Below are 26,686 nucleotides of genomic sequence, written 5' to 3' on the forward strand. Positions count from 1 at the left end.
CCGACTAGAATTGAAGAAAGAATAGATAACACAAATAGTGTCAATACCCACAATACTCCAAGCTTTCTTAAAGAACCATATACTAAACCCATCAGGACTAGGTGCCTTAAGAAAGAAGAGAACCTTTTGGATCTCATCATCAATAATCGGCATATCTAGATTTGTTATTTGAGAGGTGCTTAAACACCGTGGAAGGACCTCTTCAAGAAGAGATAAGTCAACAGTTGAATCAGAACAAGTACCCCTCCCTAGAAGCTTCTCAAAATAGTTTGGTGCTATTTACTTCCAAGATTGATGACTCCTCACTGAGTTAAAGAAGAACTTAGAATTCTTATCCCCTGAATTCAGGCACTAAATACGAGATTTTTTCCTAAGAAAACTCTCCTTAGCTTGAGCAAGTTCCACAAATTCCTTCACCAACATCGCCTCAGTTCTATGATATCCGAATCTAGAGGATGTTGTTGAATCAGTATTGAGCATCTTCCATTGCCATCTTTACCATATCTGGAATTTTGCTGAAAAACTAGTTGAAATCTTTCAATACAGTTTTAACATCAAAGTTTTACACAAGATGAGTACCTGTCACTTCCCTTCCCCAAGTCTTTGTAATAATCTCAATGAATTGAGGCTGGTCAGCCCAAAAATCAAAGTACTTGAAAGAAACCTTCATTTTAAACATTCTTGCGATCTTCACTAACATCGAAGAATGATTCGAGATACCAAATGAAAGAAAGCAAGCTTCTGAACCTGCAAACTCACAATTCCATTTCACATTCACAAGCACCCGATCCAACTTTTTCAAAATAGGGTTATTACATTGCTGATTAGTCCAAGTAAACATAGAGCCGGTGAATCTAAGATCTTCCAAACATGATTGAACAAGTCATTTTGCCATAAAAGCCACGACACAACACCACCACCTCTCTTTTCATCAAGGAAATAAATAGCAATGAAATCACCCACGAGGACCCAAGGAATGGACTCCCATCCAACACTGCGACTCATAATATCAAACCAAAGAGCATCTCGTTTTGGACGAACAATTATCTTTGTAAACGATAGAGGCGTTGAAACACTAATTGGTACCTAAAATAAAAACACAAACACAAATAACCTGGTCCGAACTACCCAAAACATACACTTTAACCAAACTAGCGTCCCAACACACCCAAATTTGACCATTACTAGAATACTCATAATTATACAAGTAAGACTAGTTTTGAAAGAGAAATTTAGAGACAATATCTTCATTTATATCTGTAACCTGAGTTTCGACACCAAACAAAGCCCCCTATGTAGATGAATAAAGCAACGCAATTCTGAATGTTTTAAGTGATAATTCAAACCTCTAATATTCCAACAACCAAAAAACATAGAAAAGAAACAAAAAAGAAAATAGAAACACACACCAAATTATTTCAATCTCCCCCTTCAGAGGAACCTAACCTCTTCTTCTTGTTAGAACCCCCAGATCTCTTCTTCTTCTTCTCAAGATAATCTTTAGCCTTACTTGCTAATTGATTAACATTTTCATTGTTGATCGAACTCAAAGGGAATTGGTGAGAAGGACTCGTCACAACTGAAAATGTGGGTTCGTGATCAGCATATTCACCATTAGAAACACTTTCCCCAACTTCATTATCCTTCGCTTCCAAACACACCTATGAATAAATGGTCGAAGGACCTGGCAAGATAGTGCAATGATGCTCATGCAATTGGATGGTTCAACATTCCTTTGTGGCAGAACATCACATGTACTCCTTTGGACGTTCCCCTTATCACCACTTAGACAATTCATCATGTAATCAACTTCCGGATTCTAATCTTCGTTCATTTCACGTTTACATTCACCCGAAGTGGAGCAATTAGTCACATTTTTTTATTGTCTTTCTTCCTCTTCCCAACCTAATGCGAACCCTAGCGGAATTTAATGGTATTCGCGACCCCAAGATCAATCTAACCCAAGTTTGTTGAGATTTGAATGAGCTTATCATAATGGAAGACTTGCTGCAAGGCAACAAGACTATAAACCAACTCGATCACAACGCCTACATCTGGAGACGAGCAAAAGAACTATAAATTCACAACAAAGAATGGTCAATTCTTTGAAGAGTTGAAAGTTCAATCAAGAACCAAGATTGAGCAACCAAAAGTCGGCTACAATGCTAAAATATCATTAAAAGTGTGACCTGAAATTATTCCTAAAGAGTATTTAAACTCCAAGCCAAAACCCTAGTTTCCCAAATAGGTCTCACATAAACCCAATTTAAATAATAATCAACCCAAGCTAAAACTAGCCCAAACTAATTAAAATAAACAAAATAAACAAGTCTAAAACTCAAACAAATTGTCTCCTCTCAAAATAATTAAAGTTTGATAGCCTAACTAATTAAATAACACAAGTTCGTTGTTTCCGCATTCTGTATGGCAACAGCAAGGCCCAACTTAAAACGGATGGTTCTCTCTCGTCTTAATGAATTAGAAGACATGCCATATACCGTTGGAAAGGTATGGAAGTCTAGTTTCCATCCCAACTATAATCGCATCAAAATTCGATCTGTAGCTCCATTTATGACCAAAAGAGTAACGAAAGGTCAAACTGTCCGAATCTAGTCTTCTTCTCCCAATCCTTGTGTAATGGTCTTGGTTCCACCAACAAGCCCCTCTTGAACATGAATCAGATTAATCAAGGCTTGCTCTTTATTATTACAAATCCTCTTGAAGTCCACCTTAGCCCATGTATCTTGAAGAAGTGCATTGAAAACTTCTTTGAACTTCTTAGCCCTAAGCCTAGTAACTGGACCAACTGGAACCTCCAATGGATCCTTTGATGGTTGGATCGCATCATCCCTTTGCTCCTCAAAAGGATTCGACCTCGAATCATCACCTACATCAAACGAAGAAAGATCAGAAACATTGAATGTAGCACTAACACCATACTCACTTAATAGATCCACTTTGTAGGTATTTTCATTAATCCTTTCTATGATCTGATAAGGACCATCTCCTCGGGGCATCAACTTTGATCTTCTTTGTTCAGGAAACCTTTCCTTCCTCATATACACCCAAACCCAATCACCTGGTTCAAATCTCACTAATTTTCATCCCCTATTGGCTTTGTTTGCATATTGTTCATTCTTCTTTTCTATTTGTTGCCGAATTTTTGCATGGAGATCTTTCACCACCTGTGCTTTTTAATTACCATCAAGACTAATCCTTTCATCAACAGGCAAAGGAATCAAATCTAATGGTGTCAAAGGGTTAAAACCATAAACAATCTCCAATGGTGAATAATCAGTAGTAGAATGCACACTACGATTATATGCAAATTCAATAAATGGCAAACATTCTTTCTAATTTTTAAGATTCTTTTGAATGATAGCCCTTAACAATTGAATCAAAGTCCGGTTAACAACTTCAGTTTGGCCATCTGTTTGTGGATGACAAGTGGTAGAATATAAAAGTTTAGTTCCTAACTTAGCCCACAAAAACTTCCAAAAGTAACTCAAAAACTTAACGTCTCGATCGGATACAATGCTCCTAGGAAGACCATGTAGCTGAATGATAAGAATAGGTCATCTATATTTATTGCATGATCTGTTTTATGGCAAGCAATGAAATGTGCCTTTTAGAAAATCTATCCACAACAACAAATATAGAATCTCTCCCTTTCCTAGACCTAGGTAGACCTAAAATGAAATCCATAGAAATATCAACCCAAGGTTTCTTAGGAACAGGCAAAGGTGTGTATAGTCCATCAGGCATTATCCTAGACTTAGCTTGTCTACATGTTATGCACTTATCACACATTCTTTGCACATCTCTTTTTATATTAGGCCAATAAAAGTGCTCATGCAGAACCTCCAAAGTTTTAGTAATTCCAAAATGCCCCATTAAACCTCCCCCATGTGCTTCCCTCACAAGCAATTCATGTAAAGAACAATTAGGCACACATAACTTATTTTCCTTAAACTAAAATCCATCATGCCTAAAATATTTATCCTTGGGCGAAACCTTGCATGTGTCATATATAGCTCCGAAATTATGATCATCAAGATACAATTCCTTAATATACTCAAATCCTAGCAATTTAGTATTAAGAGTATTAAGAAGAACATACCTTCGCGACAAGGCATCGACGACCACATTTTCCTGACCTTGCTTGTATTTAATCACATATGGAAAAGTTTCAATAAACTCAACTCATTTAGCATGTCTCCTACTTAACTTACCTTGACCCTTCAAATGTTTCAACGATTGGTAATCAGTATGTATGACAAACTCTCGCGGCCACAGATAATGTTGTCAAGTCTCCAAAGCCCGCACTACTGCGTACAACTCTTTATCGTAAGTGGGATAGTTAAGAGTGGCACCATTGAGTTTCTCACTAAAATAAGTGATGGGTCGTTTTTCTTGCATTAAAGCAGCTCAAATACCTATTCCTGAAGAATCACATTCAATCTCAAAAGCTTCATTAAAATCAGGTAAAGATAGTAAAGGTGCCGAAATCAACTTTGATTTTAACAAGTGAAAAGCATTTTCTTGTTCTTCTCCCCGCTTGAAACCACGACTTTCTTAACAATTTCAGTAAATGGAGAGGCTATCGTACTAAAGTCTTTAACAAATCTCCTATAAAAACTAGCCAAACCATGAAAACTCCTAACGTCTGTTATGGATTTTGGTGGAGGCCATTCTTGAATAGCCTTAACCTTAGCCTCATCCATTTCTATACCTTTTTCACTAACCACATATCCAAGAAAAACAATCATATCCATGCAAAAGTCACACTTTTTCAAATTAGCATATAAGGACTCTTTTCTAAGCACATTAAAAACTTGTCTCAAATGACTTATATGCTCATCAATGTCCTTACTATAAATCAATATATCATCAAAGTAAACGACTACAAACTTACCAATAAAAGCACGTAACACATGATTCATCAATCTCATAAAAGTACTAGGTGCATTAGTAAGTCCAAAAGGCATAACCAACAACTCATACAAACCATATTTTGTTTTAAAAGCAGTTTTCCATTCATCCCCTTCTTTCATCGTAATTTGATGATAACCATTTTTCAAATCAATTTTTGAAAACAATTTAGAACCATGTAATTCATCCAACATATCATCTAATCTAGGAATGGGATGTCGATACTTTACAGTGATGTTATTGATAGCTCGACAATCCACACACATTCAGCAAGTTTTATCTTTTTTTGGAACAAGAAGCACGGGAACTGCATAAGGACTCATGCTCTCTCGAATGTATCCTTTCGACATCAACTCCCCCACTTGCCTTTGAGGCTCCTTAATCTCTTCAGGATTGCTCCTATAAGCCAGCCTATTTGGTATAGATGCTCCCGGAACAAAGTCAATTTGATGCTCAATACCTCTAATTGGCGGCAAACCACTATGAATGTCATCCGGAAAGACATCCTCAAATTCCTGCAAAAGAACTTTAACAACACTAGGAACACAAGAATCTAAATCATCTAAGTTAAAGAATGCCTCCTTATACACAAGTAAAATCATAGGCAAGTCAGAAAGATACGCATGTTTAAGATCATTAGATTTTGAAAAAAAGTTAAGGTGTTTCCCCACTTTTTCTACACTCTTCTTTTCTCATCCTTTCTTTCTTCTCTCCGATCATTTTCTCTCCACTCTCAGTCTTCTTTTCATTTTTTTGTTCTTGGTCGTGACCCTCCCCTAATGTCCTAAAGGCTGAAACTTTGTTCCCTTGTGTTTTCAACTCATGGCTCACTTTTTTTTCTCTCTTCCTAATATCCTCACCATGTTGTTCAGCTTGTTTTTCCATTTTGGCCGAATCTTTTTGTTCCTCCAGTTTGGCCGAAACATGTTGCTCTTCCTCATAACCCTTCTTCAATTGATTTTGATCTTCATACACTTGCTTTGGTGAGAGTGGGGCAAGTGTATAAATCCTTCCATCATTCTCTAATGAATACCTGTTCTTAAACCCATCGTGCTTGGCTTTTCTATCAAATTGCCAAGGCCTCCCTAGTAACAGATGAGTAGCATGCATAGGCACAACATCACGTAACACTTCATCCTTATATTTGCCTACTGAAAAAGAAATCATCACCTGTCTATTCATCCTAACAAACACCACATTCATTCAACCATTGAAGTTGATAAGGCCTCTCATGCTTTATGGTATTCAATCCCAACTTTCTAACCAAAGTAACACTAGCAACATTAGTACAACCACCACTATAAATGATCATACTACATACCTTATCGTTGATTAGGCATCTAGTATGGAAGATGTTCTCCCTTTCTTGCTCCACGTCATCCTCCTTAGTCTGAACACTAAGTGACCTTCTAATCACCAAAACTTTATCACCAACAACATACTCTAAATCACTAGCATCCTCAAGTGGGGGCATGTCATTACAATCAGACTCCTCACTAGTGGACATAATCTCTCCATCATCCCTTAGAATCATAACTCGACGATTTGTACATTTTGATGCATAGTGTCCCAATCCCTGACACTTGAAACACTTTATATCATGATTACGCTTTGGTTGAACTTCTCCCTTAAGTTTTTTATCATTGGCCGAAACCTGCTTCTTTATGGAGGTAGGTTCGGCAACTTTAGAAGTCATTAAAGGCTTCGATGACGCATTACCCTCTCTCCTATAATTCATCTTCCAACCCGAAGAAGACCCCGTAGTGTAGTACCCTTCCTTTTCAACTGTCCTTCAGCCTTATGGCTAAGTGTACTAACTCCTCCAAATCAACATATGATTGTAACTCCACAACATTAGCTATGTCTCTATTCAAGCCATTCAAAAACCTAGACATGGTAACTTCCTCATCTTCATTAACATTAGCTTTAATCATAGCCACCTCTAATTCTTTCTGATACTCCTCCACACTCTTATTACCCTATGTAATCATTTGTAAACGATTAAACAACTCCTGATAATAGTGTTTAGGAACATACCTCTTCATTATTGTCTTCAACTCCTCCCATGTGCTAACTGGTCTTTCTCTATTCCTTCTTCTTTCTACCACCAATTTTTCCCACCAAACCTTGGCATAATCAGTAAACTCCATTACAGCTAACTTAACCTTCTTTTCTTCAAAGTACCTATGGATGTCAAAAATCATCCCACCTTTTTTTCCCAATCTAAATAAGCTTCCGGATCAGTTTTTCCCTTAAAGGCTGGGATTTTTAACTTAATACTACCCAAATTTCGGTCTATATCTCCCAAATCATCAAAATCCCCTCTATGCTCAAAATCCCTATGTGGCCGAATATGTCCCCTCCTTGACAGATTCTCATACCTCTCTACCCTATGTGTACGGAACCCACCACCACGGTTAAGATCATCCTCGGCTTCATCTGTAAAGTTTCCAGCAACACTCTCCTCCTTCCTAGCTTCTCTACCCCTTTTATCATGCCCTCCATCAGACCTAGTCTCTAATTTTTCAATCCTAGTCATCAGCTCACCGAACATAAATTCCCTTTGTTGTTATATTCTCAAAATCCCATCTTCTGGGATTTCACCCTTCTTCTGTGGCACATTGTTAGAAGATATTTTTTTTTGAACCTGCACGAAAATCGTTAGCAATAAAACTAACATCTCACTCACTCGTGTTTCACACAAATTTATAGGCTTTTCACTCGAATATGCTCCCTATGCCTTTTTCCACTCAAATTACCTTTCTTTAGTTCTTGAAATCATTTAGCAACAATTCAGAAAAAGCAACCAACTATGCAATGAATTTATAAATTTGATATATACTCTAGAAGCAAGAAATTACAAAACTAACAAAACAAAACTCGATGACAAATTCACGAATAGCAAAGAAAATTTGTACGAATAATATGACGATTTGAAGACACGAATAAAATAAAAAAAATCAGAAAAGAGCTAAACAATTACGAATTATCAAGAACTAAGGATTTAATTCAAGAAAATTCCAGAAACTCAAGAGAATCAACTAAACTACCCAAATTTTCAAGAAACACAAACAAGACTACTAAAAGATTCATGAATCAAGACTACCTAATTTCCCAATGATCAAGGTTTTCTCAAGCATGTATTCGGTCAAAACTAAAAAAAAAAGTGATTTTTTTTTTGTGTGGCAGCAATCAAGATTTCAAGATCAAGCCTCCTTTTTTTATATATATAGATGTATATATTTCAGCAAGAACAAAACAAAATCAAGAACTTAGGTGTGTATGCCAATTTTGATCAAGAAAGCATCAAAAGAACACTAAAGACTCAAATTGAAGGATATAACCTGTGATTAGATTAGCTCTGATACCAACTGATGCGAACCCTAGTGGAATTTAATGGTATTCGCGACCCCAAGATCAATCTAACCCAAGTTTGTTGAAATTTGAATGAGCTTATCATAATGGAAGACTTGCTCCAAGGCAACAAGACTATAAACCAACTCGATCACAATGGCTACACCTGGAGACGAGCAAATGAAGTATAAATTCACAACAAAAAATGGTCAATTCTTTAAAGAGTTGAAAGTTTAATCAAGAACCAAGATTGAGCAACCAAAAGTCAGCTACAATGCTGAAATATCATTAAAAGTCTGACCTGAAATTATTCCTAAAGAGTATTTAAACTCCAAGCCAAAACCCTAGTTTCCCAAATAGGTATCATATAAACCCAATTTAAATAATAATCAACTGAAGCTAAAACTAGCCCAAACTAATTAAAATAAACAAAATAAACAAGTCTAAAACCCAAAAAAATTATCTCCTCTCAAAATAATTAAAGTTCGATAGCCCAACTAATTAAATAAGACAAGTTCGTTGTTTCCGCATTCTGTCTGGCAGCAGCAAGGCCCAACTTAAAATGGATGGTTCGCTCTCGTCTTAATGAATTAGAAGGCATGCCATATATCGTTGGAAAGACATGGAAGTCTAGTTTCCATCCCAATGAGAATCACATCAAAATTCTATCTGTAGCTCCAGTTATGACCAAAAGAGTAACGAAAGGTCAAACTGTCTGAATCTAGTCTTCTTCTCCCAATCCTTGTGTAACGGTCTTGGTTCCACCAACAAGCCCCTCTTGAACATGAATCAGATTAATCAAGACTTGCTTTTTATTATTACAAATCCTCTTGAAGTCCACCTTAGCCCATGTATCTTGAAGAAGTGCATTGAAAACTTCTTAGCCCTAAGCCTAGTAACTGGACCAACTGGAACCTCCAATGGATCCTTTGATGGTTGGATCGCATCACAACCTCTTGCCATTAAAACTGATTTTGCATGTTATACGCTGAGGTAGTCCCAACCATTCTTCCTTTTAGCTTCTCCCGTCATTGGAGCTTTATCATTGTTATTCAGACATGTTGCTAAAATATGGCAAAAAACATTGCAAGTACTGCACCTGGTAAGAAGCCATTCATACTCAGCTGAAATAGTAATTAGCATTATGTTAGGGCATTAAAGGTCAAATTCCTTAACCAGCAACTTTGAAGCATCAATCTCAACCCAAACTCTCACATAAGTTAATCTTTTATGCATTAGGGTAGTAATAACATGTAAAGTAGTAATTAGCATTCTGTTAGGGCATTGGAGGTCAAATTCCTTAACCAGCAACTTTAAAGATCAATCTCAACACAAACTCTCGCATAAGTCAATTTTTTATGCGTTAGGGTAGTAATAGCATGTAGGGGAACCCCTAGAGCACTAGCAACATAACTTAGCCCCTTGTTAGTCCAATATTCCAAAAGGACTTTATGAAGCTTAACCCATACTGAAACTTTAGACAAATAATCCAAGTGACCCCCAAATTCTATTTGCTATAGAATTAACCATTGTGAATGGAAGTTTCTAACTCACAAAGTGCCCAACGAGGGTGGATTGCCAAAGCATACAACCTTCTTAAAAAACATCAATGGGAGGACTTATTGTCATACGGTCGATTTCTTACGAAGGTGGTAAGAATTGCAAGTTATAGTTTGTTTGTAAACCATTGCCAGCTTTCACATTAGGTATCTCCTCTAAAATCGTTTAAAAGGTTGAAAATGTAACCGTTTGATTACTTGATATTATGGTCCATACTTCTGCTATGCTGGACATTAGCATGTAGAGGACTATCAGGTGTAATGGGCATATATTGCAACAAATCTGGCTGTAACAAGACAGCCGACATATTTCATACTTTTTGCTAGTTGGCTATGTTACTTTTCACATGACTCAATTAACATGGTAAAGGAGCAAGGGACACCTTGCATACCCGACTAATGTTCTGAATATATCTTTTCTTGGACATTGACCATATGGCTAGCATTAACTGGTTGCCCCTAACTTGCCCCATCTTGCCCAAGAGATACCTTGATTCTGCTGCGTTCATCTAGCTCAACAATACTTCCAAAACTCATCAGCCAAACAGGACCTTCAGTAGGACCTTTGTTCTCATCAAAATACTGAGAAAATTTGGCACCATAGCCATGCAACATCTCTTGAAGTTGTATTCTCATGTTGTGTCCAGTCAAAAGTTGACCATCCCTTGTTACATCCTGAATAGCTTTGTTGTCAATGGAGTGCACCGTTTTAAAAATCAATGTTAGGAGGAGAAATAACAGCACTATCCATGTCTGCACCTTTCTTTCCCATCTCCCTCATCTGAACTTCTATATTTGAAGTTGCGTTAACCATTTCACCCCTTAATAACTCATTTCCATATTCTAAATCAATTGAAGAACTTGTATACACATGCATGGAGAACATACAACAACATAACCGAACACCACAGAAACTGAAATGGAGAAACAAAACTTGAATGAAATTGAGCACGGAAACCAACCTAATCTAGAAGATATCAAATTTAAAACATAATCAGATGCAAAGGAAACCAAATCTAATCATGTAGGAGGAAAAGAAAAAAGAAGAGAGAAGAGAGCATTTCTATCTATTATTTTAGATTTGGTTCTTCATGTGGGAAGGATTCATTAATGTTTCTTTTCAGAATTATTTCAACACATGTAAAGCCTAAATTTCAGCACCTTTGATGAAGAACACTTGTGAACTTTTCAGTTTACATATAAGAGAGATTTTTGCATTCTTTGGATCTTGAATGAATTGAATTTGACTTATCAAAAATTAATTGGCTTTGTGGCGTCATTTGACTTCATTACAATAGTGCTAGTGCCTTGGGGCAGGTTTCTATTGTGTCAAACTTTTATCAAACCTCTTATCAAACATCTTTCGACTTTTCAAGATCAGATATCAATCTTGATTGTGTGTTATGTGACCATGTTATAACAAGGTTCGCACCACTGCTTTTATAGGTCCATCTTGCTCCTTATGAGTTGAACTAGCCCAATTAATGTCTCTTTAAGTCTCTTTGCCCGTGTAATCGGCTTAGTTGACACCTCTAATGGATCAATGTATGTCCAAGATTGGAACAAATAGTTCCTATTATCATGGCCTAATAAGGTTGGATTGGGCCCCTCGTGCACATGAATTAAATGCACTAAGGCCTCCTCTTGATGCCCTAAAGGATCTCTAATTTTTTCCTTGGCCAAAACATGGAAGACTAATCCATTTAATGCTTCTTTCAATACCTTTGTTTTAGACCTTTTAATTCATTTGGAACATGTAATTGATACGATTTGGTATATGGTTCAGACTTGGGTTTTTCATGATGGGTTTTTACCTAGGGATTCATTCGGTTACATTGAGGTTCTTATGGATGATGGGTTTAGCCCAAATCTTTTGGTGGGTAATTTGGTTAAATCAAGACAGGCTATGCATGGGATGTTTTTGGGCAACAAAGAAAGTTTATTTGGAGTGTATTTTGAGTCTCATTTGGTCCCTATTAATGAATATGAGTTTAGGCCACATGGGGGTCCAAAGTTGACTTAAGTTAATTAAGATGTTGTGATCAGATCAGATTTGTTTATAATTGATTTTCTAATTCTACTAGGACTTAAATCAGCAAATTATTCTCCTAAAATTCGTTCATTATTTTCCCTATTATTTAGGAGAATATTTATCAACAAAGGAGGAAGTTCCCTAGTCAACAAAGGATGCTAGAGGAGCTGCCAGATCTGATTTCCTAAGTTAGGAATGATTAATTAATGATTCTCTTAGTCCATGTAGGAAACTATATTGGCAGGTATAAAAAAGAGATTTTTCTTCATTAATTGTCCAAGTAAAACAAGGAAACTAAGCACAACAAGGCAAGAATATTCCGGAATCAATTCCACATTCAGATAAGATTTCCTAATTTATTTTGGACTCCTTAGTGGTGGCTAATTTGATTCTAGTATATCTAGGATATTAATTTTGGTTTTGTTTTTATTTTCTTCTTAGTCTTTGTTTATTGTTACTTATTTTGATCAATTTTATAAGTGGGCTCAAATCAGCCCACATTTGAGGATCAATTAGGGTTATTTGAAGCATTATATAAGTGTTTTGTATGCTGAAAAGCAAGTACGCATAGATTCATGAAATAAACTTGTGTTTTTGCTTGATGCAACATGTTATCTTTACTAGGACAAAAATCAAATTTGACTTATCAAGATATAACTGACCTTGTGGCATCATTCGATTCAATTCCAATAGTGCTCGTGTCTTGGGATAAATTTTCATTGTGTCACACTTCTCAAACCTAATTTTTGGCTATCTGATTAGTACTTAAAAGTGCATTTTTATCAAGGTTTTATATCATCATTTTGCACTAAAAGTATCAATAACTCCTTAACTAGAGCATGTTTTATAATATCATGTCTAATACTATAAGATACCTTTAATTTATGGTAAATGTTCATCTTAAATGCAGGCCTATCACATAAATGAAGGGATTGATTGATGAGTTTAACTACTAAAATTGAGAAGACAAAGAGAAGGCTAAGCTTAGAGAAGAGATGTTGGTTCAGTCCAAACTGGAACACTGTTCAGTCATTGGGTCATATCTGGAGCTGTAGATCTTGGATTTTAGTTTGGTTTATATGGCTAGAAAGCTAATACATAGGCCTAAAACATTCAAGAAGAGTCCAAGACTCAATTATGTTGTTTGGAAGTCCAAATCTTAGCATCAAAAGAAAAGTCCGAATATGTCCTGCAGCGCAGCTATTGTTCAGTGTTCAGCCCATATCTCGAGTTCTAGAAGTCCAAATACACCGATTTTGTTTCGTTGGAAAGCTGAGACAATTTCCTAGAACTTTCATGAAGACAATCTGTTCAAATTCTGATGTTAGCAATGACGTTTTGTTAAGATAAGAAGATAAGGATTGTCACCAAGTCAAGATGTGGCCGCCCACTCAACAATTAGTCATCAAATCAATAGTTCCAAATATAAAAGGAGGCATTTGCCATGCATTTAGGCATCTTGGTTTTTAGATCAAGATCATGTTCTTGCTCTCTCTCTTTATATTTTTGTAATGCTTAAGTTTTGTTTATATTAATCTCTTGTTTATGCTTTTCATTTCCTTCCCTTTACTTAGTTAACTTATATCTTATTTATGTTCTTATCTTGTTTATTTATGTTTCTCTCTTTCATTATGTTTAGCTAAGTTTATTATGTCAAGGTGAAAAGGTTACAGTAATGATGTAAAAATAAGTATAGTATAAACTCAACATGGGCCTTAATGCTTGATACTAATATGTTTTGTATTTGTTATCCTGTTCACTTTTAATACTTTGCTTGTTAAATGGTTAATCTAGATTTATGTTGTATAACCCTTTGTACAACAAATACTTGGCACTTTCATAGCTCAACCGTATGGTATAACTGACATCTGTGCTATGAAAGGAACTTGATTTGTTGTTAGCATAAGTTATAATCATGAATACCTGACAACATTTACAAGTATTAGCATTATTCGAATAAGATAACTAATGTAATCATGTTAACAATTTATAATCCCATTGGAACCTCCTTTGTGTGTGGTTTCCAGTTGATTAATAAAAAGAGTTTATACTATAATTATTTGAAATACCATTAGTGGATCCTCTAACCTTGACAATTATTTTATCCATGTTTAATCCTTATGTCAATATCACATCTCAAAGCTCTTTTCAACTCCTTTTCTATTATTATCTATTTTTTTATTTGTAGTTTATACAATTAACCTCCCTGTGGTTCGACCCCGGTCTTGCCGGGTTATTTATTACTTCGACACTCCTACACTTGGGAGAAGACATCAACTCTTTGGTCGTGTCACTATCTTGGGGAAGTATCATCTTTGTTGAGGGTTGCTTGTCCACCTGATCAAGATGTTTGCATTGGTAATGGATAAGGGTTGGTGTTCGTGGGCTGATCCATATCACAACATCCTCACTAGAGACGAGCACAAGAAGTATAAAATCATAACAAAGATTGGTCAATTATTTAAAAAGTGTTCAATTAAAAACCAAGCAAGAAAAAATCTATATTCTTTATGCTTCAATATGCAGCAATTAATGTGTATTTCCAATCTAAAAATTAAGTTTTACAAAAGAGTATTCATAGTCTTGGAAACAAACCCCCAAGATAGTTGAATGGACTTACTTGACGCAATTTGAAACTAGATCCAAAATAACTCAAAACCTAACTAAATAATATGAAAATAATAAAATAAATATTCTTAAATTTTATATTATAGTGCCACCACCTTTAGTGTCTAAGGTAGAGAAGGATTTTCTTTCTAGTTAATTCTTAATAGATTAGACTCTTTGTAGATTAAACTCCTTAATGTATTAGACTACTTGATATATTTCTCCTTGATATATTAGATTACATGATAGATTAACTCCTCCTTGATAGAATAAGCTCCTTGATAGATTAGAATACTTGATAGATTATACTTTCTTTGTCCATGAAAACTCCTTACCTCACTTATCGATTTTGATGTAGGGCAATTCTAGATGGCCTTAACTTTTACCTCATCCATCTCAATACCTTGTGCAGTTATAACATAGCCAAGAAATGTAATTTTTTCTATGCAAAAAGTACACTTCTTAATATTAGCATACAATTTCTCATTGCAGAATACACTAAATACATTACGTAAATGATCAAGATGCTCATTTAAGTTCTTGCTATAGATCAAAATATCATCAAAATACATAACCATAAACTTACCTATAAACGCACGTAATACATGATTTATTAAATGCGAAAACATACTAGGTGCATTTGTAAGTCCAAACAACATGACTAACCATTCATACAAACCATACTTAGTCATAAAAATAATGATGTGAACCTTGTGATCATGTGATCACGCAACCCACAATCAAGATTGAGATCTGATCCCGAAAAGCCAAAAGAGGTCTGATAAGAGGGTGACACAATGAAAATCTACCCCAACACACCAACAATATTTGAATGAAGAATGCAATAATCATTCTCACACGTCAAAACTGAAAAATTCAGAAGTTATATTCATCAATGACTGCTAAAATTTAAGTTATATGAGTTTAAATAGTTATTGAGAAATTAACCTTAATGATTCTACCCTAGAAGACTGATTTGGCCCACTTACAAAACTGACTCAAAAACCTTAAACTAAAAAGCCCATAACCTGATCCAAACAAGCCTTGGATCCTAGCTGAAAACAAAATATTAATTAAGCTATTTCAGCTAATAAAATAAAATAAAGCCCATAATATTAAATCCATGTTCTGTAGTGAAAATAAGAGAACAAAAAAAAATATTACAGAACTGATTCAAGGCTTATTTATAGCCTTCCATGTAGCCCAGGAATCCTAGAAACTAAAGGAAAAGGTAGCCGCCGATGTTATTTCCAAGTTGTAGTAGGATTTTTTTGTTTCATTTGCTGTGTTTTTAATGTGAACCTCTTGAACACACGATCAAGCAACCCACACGTAAAGACACCAATTCCTGAAAAAGCCATGTAAATCAAGTTTGATAGAAGTGTGACACAAAGATAACTCGTATCTAGGCACCACCACTAATGGAAAAAAAATCATGTTCTCTCTTGACTTTCGAAGTTGAGATTTGCTTATTATTGATGGATACCTCATTGCCTCCTCATTGTAGGATGGTTATGCTGGTGCTTTGCTTTTAGTCTTGCTATGTTCTTGCTTGCTTCAAGCTTTTTATTGTGATAAGCTAGCTACTATGTTGTTGGTTGCTGGTTTTGCTGGTGCATTGCCTGCTTGCCTTATCAGTTGCTGCTACAAGTTGGGCAGTTGCTGCTAGAGTAGCTTCTAGTTTTTGGTTAGGTTTGTTTCGGCTATTGTGGGAGTTTGTTCCCCTAGCCTCCTTTGTATTTAAGGGAGTCTGTTCCCTTTTTCCAGTTCATATCTGTATATATCTTGACTTACTGATTCCCCAGCCCTGTTTTATTTGATCTATAAATTTCTTACATTTGATTAAAAAAAATGCCCACGCAACGAATATTAATTCGCGAATGAGAAGTATAAGGATGACGTCGGGAAGTCAATTGCTCTTCAATAAGTTGTTTTTAGTTCTTTAGAGAACTAAGGAAGGGAGAATATCTCACTAACTCAAACAACAAGGTGCAACAAAGAAGTTTTTATTAATATGAATTGCATGTCCCTCCATGTCTGGTTAGGACTCTATTTATATTGACTCTAGACTGAAATAAACCCTAATGGACCCCCTTACATGAACCTATATGAAGCTCACTTACAATTAAACCAAAATATAATCCAAAACATAAAGAACTAAGAATACAATAAAGTTTGATATTGTTGTCGCATATAATAGAAAAAATAAAAGCTCAATAATCTAATTTCCCCTAGTTTATAAGCTGTTATAGCTGAGTAAACCTTCCTTGCATGCATAGGAATAGTTACCGCCATTATAAATCCCTTGTAGACTAGGAGAAAATCTGCTTGGATTTGGATTCCTTTCCTGTCGCCTTTTTAGTTCCTTGATTAACTTGGATTTCCTTGTATAACTTGGACAAATAATGAAGCGAATCTCCTTATTTGTTGTTGATTTTATTACTTTCCTTGCTTGTTTAGGAGAATAAGTTGCTGACTTTCTATCCTTGTAACATTAGGAAAAACAAGCCTAATAAGGTTGTTACGAGGCCAGACACATCAGCCCTTTGATCCACGCGAATTGAGCTCTTCTTGGACTTGGATTAGATGAATTAGAGGTTGTCCTTCATGCTCCCTAGGCATCCCAAGCACCTCTAGGTCCATCTTGCTCCAAATATTTTGAACAAGCCCATTCAATGCCTCTTTAAGCTTATTTGCCATAGCTCTAGTAATTGACCCATTTGGCACCCCCAATGGATTTTTGGCATGATTAAGCTTGGTGTTTGGTTGATCCTCATCATATTTAAGCTCATGTAAGCCTAAATTTTGGCAGTCATTAATGAATAATATATCTGAATTTTTCAATTTTAACGTGCGAGAGAGATTCTTGCATTTTTTGGTTCTGCTTCGTGGTGTCATTCGACTTCATACCAATAATGTTGTTGTCTTGAGACAAGTTTTCATTGTATCATATTCCTATCAGACATATTTCAGCTTTCTAGGATCAAATCTCAATTTTGATTGTGGGTGTCACGGGTTGCGCCGTGACGTCGTTCGGCGACGACGGAGGCTTTTATCGTGCCTCTTGATGAGGTGTGTGTGTGTGTTGGGAAGGATTTAATCATAAAATTATAATTAAGGTTCAGGAGTTGCCACCTAGTATTATGGTTACTAGGAACCTATGGTTTGCGAGAGTCTAAGTAAGGGACTGGTTGTGCAAGGGGAAGACGCATCACCCCTAGTGCACCCTACCTAAGGTAAGTTGCATTGTTGTTTGATTGTTTTTCTAGGTCGGGTTTCTATTCATTGGTCTTTTCTAAGGTTCAAGGTAGATCTCTCTTTATGAGAAAGTCTCTACCTTATCGGGTTAAATATAATATTATAATATATATTATTATAAATAAATATTTATTAAATATATATGGGCCGGGCCGGTCCATCTAGCCGGGTTGGGTCAAAATCGGCCCAACAAAACTGACCCTTTTAGAGGGTGGGCTGAACCGGCCCAACCATTTGGGCTAGGCTAGAACAGGTCCGGCCCACCTTCAAATTTAATTATTCTTCCATTGCATGCACAATATCTTCTGCGTGCAATGGCCACGAGAACGGGGATGAAGAATGGGGAAGAAGAATAGGGAGGCCACCTGACACGAGTGGGAGGAGCTACTGGTCTGGGAGGCTGATGAGAGCCTGGTGGCGGCATTGGTAGAGAGTTTTGTGGCCGGTGTCGGATGTGGGGTTGGAGAGAGAAGAAACAAAAATTATAGAGGGGAGAGAGAGAAGGTCATGGTGGCTGCTCTGCCGCTAGTGAGGAGCTGGGTTGATGGAGATGATGGTGGTCAAGTCGGTGGTGACGGTGGAGATCGGTGCTGATGTTGTTGATGTCGGTGCTGGAGAAGGAAGAAAATGAAAATGGTGGCGTTGATGGGCTGCTGCCACAGTGGAGGAAAAAGGAGAAGTAATCGGTGGAGAGGATGGTGGTCAAGCCAGCGGTGACAGTGGTGGTGGCTGAAGGCACGACTGAGAAGGAGAAAGAAGAGAGTGACGATAGAAAAAAGAGAAAAAGAGGGGAGGGTGGCTGGTTTTTATCGACTTTGGACTCGATTTTCTTCATGCTCTAGCCATGAAATCCAGATATATTTATAGTGGGTGGAAGAGGGACATTTAGTATTTAATGGTGCTAAATCTTGGCTTTTGGTTCGACTGGGAAGGATCCCAACTGTTGATTCAAAGTGTGCATCGTGAGTTGTCAAATCTGTAGGAAAAGGCTGCCTGAGTTGGCTTCTTTAAACCGGCGTTGAGGCCTATGTGTTGTCAATCGGTATGAACAGGCCACATGGGGTTGTAAAGAAGTGTCAGGTGATCATTTGCATACAAGTTTGGTCAAATTTGGTGGACGTTAGAGGCATTAAATGCACCTGCAAAGTAGCCTCCCTGAACTGTCATTTCAGATAAAACTGAAGAAGAAGATGAACAGTAATCAAAATGACGCTGTTTTGGTCATGTTCATTTCGGTCCCTCGATTTCTGATGTATCTCATATACACCCATGATCGGCTTCAAACGTTCAATGTTATGCAATTGCGTCACTGAAAAAACATCAATTTAACCCCGGATTGACGCGCCTTTTTCAATATGGTCCTTGGTCTCAGATTTATGCAATTTATCCCCTAATTGACCATTAAACTTCCAATTTCTTCAATTTAACCCTCGGTTGTTGTTAATTAAGCCCTTATAGTTCGACGCCTCTTACAAAATGGTCCTTGGCTGCCAATTTCTTCAATTTGACCCTTAATTGACCCCAAAATTTTAATTTTCTTGTAATTTTACGCCTGATTTTAATTAATTAACTTGGTAAAAATTAAATTTGGTCTCTTAAAATTCTAATATTCTCAATTAAGCCCAAATTACACCTCCAAACTTAATTTTTTTACCTATTAAGCCACAAAATGAATTAATTTGACCCATTTAAAGTGTAATTAAGTCCTTGCACTTAATTAAATCCTTTAATTGACCAAAATTAATTCTGAAACATATTTAAAAATCAATTTGGCCCATGATTAAATCAAATTGGCCTATTAAAAATTTAATTATGTCACTGGACTTAATTTTTATGCAAATTCATCCACTAATTATTTAATTTGACCTTAAATTTGCATTGTTTATTTAGGGGTACAATTAGGCCTTGAATTTTCTCTAAAATTATAATTGTATTCTCCGGCCTGCTTTCTCCATGTTGCCAGCCTTTATTTTATTTTTTTAATTTTTTTTTTAAAAAATGAATTTTAGGGAATAACCCAGAATTGGTTTATGACAGTGGGTTGCGTGACCATCACGAGGTTTACATTACTGCTATCAAAGCTAGGGTCCAAGAACAGGTCATATCTTTTTGAATTTTTGTTTTCCTAGTGTTTTATTAAGTTTTTAGTGTTTGTTGACATCTTAGTCTTCTTTGTGACTTCAACATACTAAAAAAAAGAAAAAAATTCAATATTTTATTTTGTTACTGTCTCTAACATATCAGTAGCATGAAAGTCAAAAAGAAGAAAAAAAAGACGTTATTCAAAGCTTCTTGCAATTTGCCCCAGAAAACACAACTCATAGAGAACCCTAAGAAAACCACCTCAAGATTAATTTAATTTTTATATATTTACTACTGGGGGTGAGATCGCACTACATATTAAATTTGGGCTTATTTCAATATCGTTTTCTTGAGGTTTCAATTCAGGGTTTAATTCTGTAGCAAACTGATCATACACAGGTTTCGATACATGGACATAAGCTAACGACCTATAAATTAATATCTATAGTTTGTTGAATATTAGAATACTATATATTTAATTTGAGGTCATTCCAATATCATTAGGTCTTCGTTTTAATTCTAGTGCTTTAAAATTACGTAACAAGTCAGATTTGCATCAAGTTCCAAAATGTGTTTGTCTTTTGTTTGTTTTAACCAAATCAGTTTTGTTTCTGTTATATTGGGGTTAGTTAGGAGTCAATTAAGTGTCTTTATTAATTTTCATTTCTATTTTATTTCATGTTTTATTTCATCCACAATTCATATGAATTTGCATTGCTACTCGTAAAATCATAATCGCAATTTTGTTTTGCTTGTTTTCAGTATATTTATTGATTCTTGAGTCTATATTCATAAATTAAATGCGTTATAAAAGCCTCTAAATTTTATGGTTGGATTTTCAATTTCAAAAGAACCGAAAGAAAGCAAGTTGTGAGGTAAAACGCATAGTGAGTTTATTGGAGTGAAAAGCCTAATTTTGAGTGAAACACAAGCGATGTGAGGATTATTTTTTTATACCACTAACCACTTTTTACAGGTAATGTAAAGTTCCAAATTCAACATTTGACGAAGATGATGGAGAGGGTGAATTTTCTGATGGGGAACATGTGTGACAAACTTGAGAAGGTGGAGAAATGTGGAAATGATAAGTACCCAAGATGTGAGGAAGGTTGGGGTTGATTCGAAATCGAACAATGGCAGTAGGGCTGAAAGGCTATGGTGGGCTGATTAATGAGGATTTTAAGGAGGACGTTGATAGATTTGCTGATAGAGGTTTTGAGGATGAGACTATAGGCCATAGGGAAGGTTTTGGCAACCTATAAACCAAAGGGATTTTGGGAATAGAACTAGCGGCCAATTCAGCCAGAAGGGAAATTTCTATAACTTTGGAGGACATGATGTCCTGGTGATTTGGATGTTATCAAGCTGAGGCTTTTCAAGGTAAAAAGGTCCCGAGGCGTATTTGGAGTGGGAGAAAATGATGGATTGAATTTTTTATTGTCAAAGCTATTCAGAGGCGAGGAAGGTGAAATTGGTAGTCATTGGATTTACAAAATATGCATGGATTTGGTGGGATCAAAATGTGATTGGTAGGAGGAGGAATGAAGAAAGACCAATAGCATCGTGAGATGAGATGAAAGTGTTAATGACTAGTAGAAGGAGATAGAGATCGCAAGGATGGCTAGATTTCTTAATGGACTGAATAGGAAGACTGCGAAAGTGGTGAAATTACAACATTAAGTGGAGTTAGAGGATATGGTCCAAATGGGGATGGAGGTGGAAAGGTAAATAAAGAGAAGGGGCAACACTCAATTTCAGACCAATTCAACTTCATCTTCATCAACATGGAGGCCGAATCAGATGAGAGAAGGGGTTGCCCAACCAGCCTTTTGTCCCTACTAAAGCCGAACCACCTAAAGCTAAGGTTGAAACCTTTACGGGTGTCAAAGGCAAATTTGACTTTCAACCAAAACATACTGGAGAGTTTAAATGTTTCAACTCTTAGGAGTTTGGACAACACGCTTCAGAGTGTAAAAAAAAAAGGATAATGGTGATGATAGACAATGGTGATGTGGAATTCAAAAGTGACAAATCAGATTGTGAAGACATGCCACCATTGAAGGAGTGTGCTGAGGATGAAGTGGCGTTACCTATTGAGGAGTCCTTGGTTATAAGGCGCACACTTTAGGTTCAGGTTAACAAAGATTGATACGATCCAAACAAGGTCAGATTCAGATTTTGGCGTAAAATTTCCTACCATTCAGTTTTACGCTATTGAGCATAACTTCAAATTAAACTGTTGGATTGAGCTGAAATGTTACCAGAAGCTTCTAGAGGTATGTTTCTATGTTGAGGTTAAATTTCAGGTGAATCATAGTTCGGAAAGGACTTGCGATACAGGTCAAAACAGAATGTATGAATTTTGCTATTGACTTCCCTTTTAACATATGGACTTCTTATTTGACAATGATTCTTCTCCTACAATGATGTCGGAGCTTGTTTTGAGAGTTTTCTAGTTCCATAAGGATCTTTAATTGGCTGCAACATAATTTACAAGTGTGGCAAGGATTTATTAACATTCTAGAATCCCTTTTTTACAAGGATTCCTTATTCATCCTAGCTACACGAGGAAAGAAGGGCTGGTGGTATTAATCTCAAAATTTCATAGCCCAACATGTCTGATTATGACTTTATTTATATTGACTCTAGAATGAAATAAACCCTAATGGGCCCTTTATATGGACTTATATGAGATCCACTTACAATTAAACCCAAATATAACCCAAAACATAAAGAAATAATAAAAAAAAACAAAGTTTGATACTGATGCCGCATGTAGCAAAGAAAATTAAAAACTAAACAATCTGATTTTCCTAGTTTATAAGTTTTTATAGTTGAATAACCCTTTGCATTCATAGGAGTAGTTATTGCCCTACAAGTCCTTTGTAAACTAGGAAAATTCTGACATGATTTGCCCCCATTTAGTTCCTTGTTTAACTTGGATTTCTTTGTATAACTTGGAAAAATAATAAAGCCAAACAAGGTCAGATTCGAATTTTGGTGTAAAATTTTCTACCGTTCAGTTTTACGCTATTGAGCATAACTTCAAATTAAACCGTTGGATTGAGCTGAAATGTTATCAGAAGATTCTAGAGGTATGTTTCTATGTTGGGGTTAAATTTCAGGTGAATCAGTATTCGGGAAGGACTTACGATATAGGTCAGAATAGGCTGAACACATTTTATTATTTACTTTCTTTTGATTTGTGGACTTTCTATTTGGAAAACATCCTTTTTCCTACAAAGATGTGGTAGCTTATTTTGAAAATCTACTAGTTCTACAAGGATCTTTAATGGGCTGCAACATAGTTTCCAATTGTGGCAAGGATTCATTAATGTTTCAGAATCCTTTTTTTACAAGGTTTCCTTATTCATCCTTGCTACACAAAGATTGAAGGGTTGGTGGTATTTAATGACATATTGGTTTCCAGGATCATTGCGTAGATAAAGACTTACGACTTATAGGCTTTATCTTTATTTTTTGTTAGCTTGTTTGGGCTTAATTAACACTTTGTTTTCTGCTAGGATCCAAGACTTGTTTGGATCATGTTATGGCTTTTCAGTTTAAGGTTTTCAGGTCAGTTTTGTACAAGGGTAGATCCATTAGGGTTAATTTTTCAGAACTATTTAAACACATGTAACCTAAATTTTAGCAGCCATTGATGAGTATTATTTCTGAATTTTTCAGTTTTAACGTGTGAGAGTGATTATTGTATTCTTTAGTTCTTGAACGAACTAAATCTGACTTATTGAAGATTAACTAGCTTCATGGTGTCATTCTTCTTCATTCCAATAGTGTTGGTGCCTTGGGCCAGGTTTCCATTGTGTCACACTCCTTTCATACCTATTTTGGCTTTCTGAAATCAGATTTCAATCTTGATTGTGGGTTGCTTGACTACCAGGTTAAAATTAGTTGGCATTGGAGCTAGTCTCTGAAACTAGGTCATATCCTTTTGTTATTTTTGTTTTTTTAGTGTTCCTTTAAGTATTTCAATATTTGCGTTGTTCATATTCATGTTCTTTGTGTCTGTGGCATCTAAGCAAAAATAAAGGGTTATATTTCATCTAAGACCTATAAACTGAGAGTTATTGTTTGTTTTGTATTCGAATACTAAATATTGAATTTGAGGTCATTCCGATATCGTTTGGTCTTGGTTTCAATTCTGTTACGTAAAACTTGCATAACAAGTTAGGTTTGCGTCAAGTTCCAAAACGTGATTCTTATTGTTTATTTTTGTCCAAATCTTTTTGTTTATATTATAATTGGGTTATTTTGGAGTCTATTAATGTTTTTCACTAATATTCGCTTATGTTTTATTTCGTGTCTTCGTGGCGTCTACAATTCGTATGAATTTGCATTGCTACTCGTGAAATCGTAATTGTAGTTTTGTTTTGCTTTGTTTTCTGTATATTTATTGATTCTTGAGTCTGACAATTATAATTGGACTGCACTACTGATATGATCCAGGCAAGGTCAAATTTGAATTTTGATGTAAAATGTGCAACTATCCAGTTTTACAGCAACAATCATAATTATCAACCCGACTTTTAGATCGAGCTGAAATTTTAAGTGGGGTCTCCTGACATGTTTTCCTACCATGTGTTAAATTTTTAGGTCAATCGGAGTTCAGAAAGGCATCGCAATATAGGTCAACAAAGGCTGTATGAATTTTGTTATTTACTTTCTTTTAACTTATGGACTTCCTATTTGGCTAGGATTCTTTTCCTAAAAGAATGTGACAACTTGTTTTGGGAATCTCCTAGCTCTGCAAGGATCTTTAATGGGCTGCAAGATAGTTTCCAAGTGTGGCAAGGATTCATAAATGTTTCAAAATTCTTTTCTTACAAGGATTCCTTATTCATCATAGCTACAACAAGGAAAGAAGACTTCAGAATTAATTCTACCTTCAAATCAGATTTCTTAGTTTATTTGGGACTTCTTAAGGGTGAAAAATCTGATTCTAGCATATTTAAGATAGTAATTTTCAGAGTTTTATTAACTTCTTAAGATTAATTGGCTTCGTGGTGTCATTCTACTTCATTCTAATATGTCTTGGGCCAGGTTTCTATTGTGTCACACTCCTATAAGATTTATTTCGGCTTTCTAGGATAAGATCTCAATCTTGATTGTGGGTTACGTGATCACGAGGTTTACATCAATAGGTTTTGGCTTACAAGAGTTTAAGTACTTTTGAAAAATTAACCCTAATAGATCTAGCCTTATGGGCTGAATTAACCCACCACTTACAAAACTAACCCAAAACCTATATACTATTAAACCCAAACCCTGATCCAAACAGTTTGGACAGTAACTTGTTGATGTCATATATAATAGAAAGAAAAACAGGATAAAATATCTTAATTCCCTAGCTTAAATAACCCTTGACCAAGATCCACATTCCTATATACTTTAGGATTGCTTAGCAAACTTTTAAAATTCTTTAGATGCTTGGAAATCTGATCTGAATAGGAACTTAATTGCGAAAGTTTTCTTTTTTTGTAGGACTAGGATTTCGCTTCAGAACATGGAATTTTTTTTAAGAAATTAATTCCTCTTGTAGCCTGCGATCACTTTCTTTATTGGGTGATAGGGCATTGAAAGCGTAAAATCACCAAAACTCTTATTTCAACAAAAGTTGTGTTTTTGGAATGAACATGCAAAAACATACTGTGAGGCCCCAAAACATGTCATAAGTAGGCCACTAGGGCGTCCAAAGCATAAAAGTACCAAAATACCAATTTTGACAAAAGTTATGGTTTTCGCTCAGGCATGCAAAAACATAGTTGGAGGCCCTAAATAGTGCCTTTTGTTGGCCAGTCTGGCATAGAAAGCGAAATGTTACCAAGATGCCCCTTTCAACTAAAGTTATGGTTTTCGTAACGACATGCAAAAAGATATCGTGAGGCCCTAAAATGTGCATTGGGTTGGCCAGTAGGACATCAAAAGCGCAAAATTTCAAAAATACATATTTTGATAAAAGTTATGGTTTTCACACAGACATGCAAAAACATATCGTGAGGCCCTAAAAGGTGCTTTGGGTGGTCTATAGGTCATTGAAAGCATAAAATTACAGAAATACCCATTTCAACAAAATTTATTGTTTTCACACGGACAAGCAAAAACATATTGTGATAGCCCAATAGATATCTTAGGTTGGATGGTAGGACATCAAAAGCACATAAAAACCAAAATATTGTTTTAAACAAAAGTTAAGGTTTTCATATGGGCAAGCTAAAACATATCGTGAGCCCCCCAAAACAAGCCCTAGGTAAGGCAATAAGGCATTGAAAGCACAAAATTACCAAAATATCCATTTTGAAAAAAGTTATGGTTTTCGCACGGACATGCAAAAACATATCGAGTGGCCTATAAGGTGCCTTAGGTTGGTCAATAGGGTGTCGAAAGCGCAAAATTACCGAAACACCCTTTTGGACAAAAGTTAAAGTTTTTGCTTATGCAAAAACATATAGTGAGGCCCCAAAACGTGTCTTAGATTGGCCGGTAGGTCATCGAAAGTGAAAAATTAGAAAAACACCCATTTAAAAAAAAGTGATGGTTTTTGTTCGGGAATCTGGAATGCAGAAACATGTCGTGAGACCCCAAAACATGCTTAGGTTTGCCGGTAGGGCGTTGAAAGCGTAAAATTATCAAAAAACCCTTTTTGACAAAAGTTAAGGTTGGTTGAGCATTCAAAAATGTACCGTGAGGCCACAAAATATGCCTTAGGTTAACCGATAAGGCGTCGAAAGTGCAAAATTGACAAAATACCCATTTCGACAAAAGTTATGGTTTTCACGCAGGCTTGCAAAAACATATCGTGAGGCTCCTAAAGGTGCCTTCGGTTCACTTGTAGAGCATTGAA

The 26,686-nt window shown here is 35.9% G+C and overlaps 1 pseudogene; it reads left to right on the plus strand.

Moving 5' to 3' along the window:
- The first annotated feature begins 20,957 nt into the window (after nt 1–20,957).
- LOC112325046 (uncharacterized) overlaps nt 20,958–26,686 on the plus strand; it is a 36,887-nt pseudogene continuing 31,158 nt past the window's right edge.

Source organism: Populus trichocarpa, chromosome 18 (assembly GCF_000002775.5).
Source record: "Populus trichocarpa isolate Nisqually-1 chromosome 18, P.trichocarpa_v4.1, whole genome shotgun sequence".
Taxonomy (NCBI): Eukaryota; Viridiplantae; Streptophyta; class Magnoliopsida; order Malpighiales; family Salicaceae; genus Populus; species Populus trichocarpa.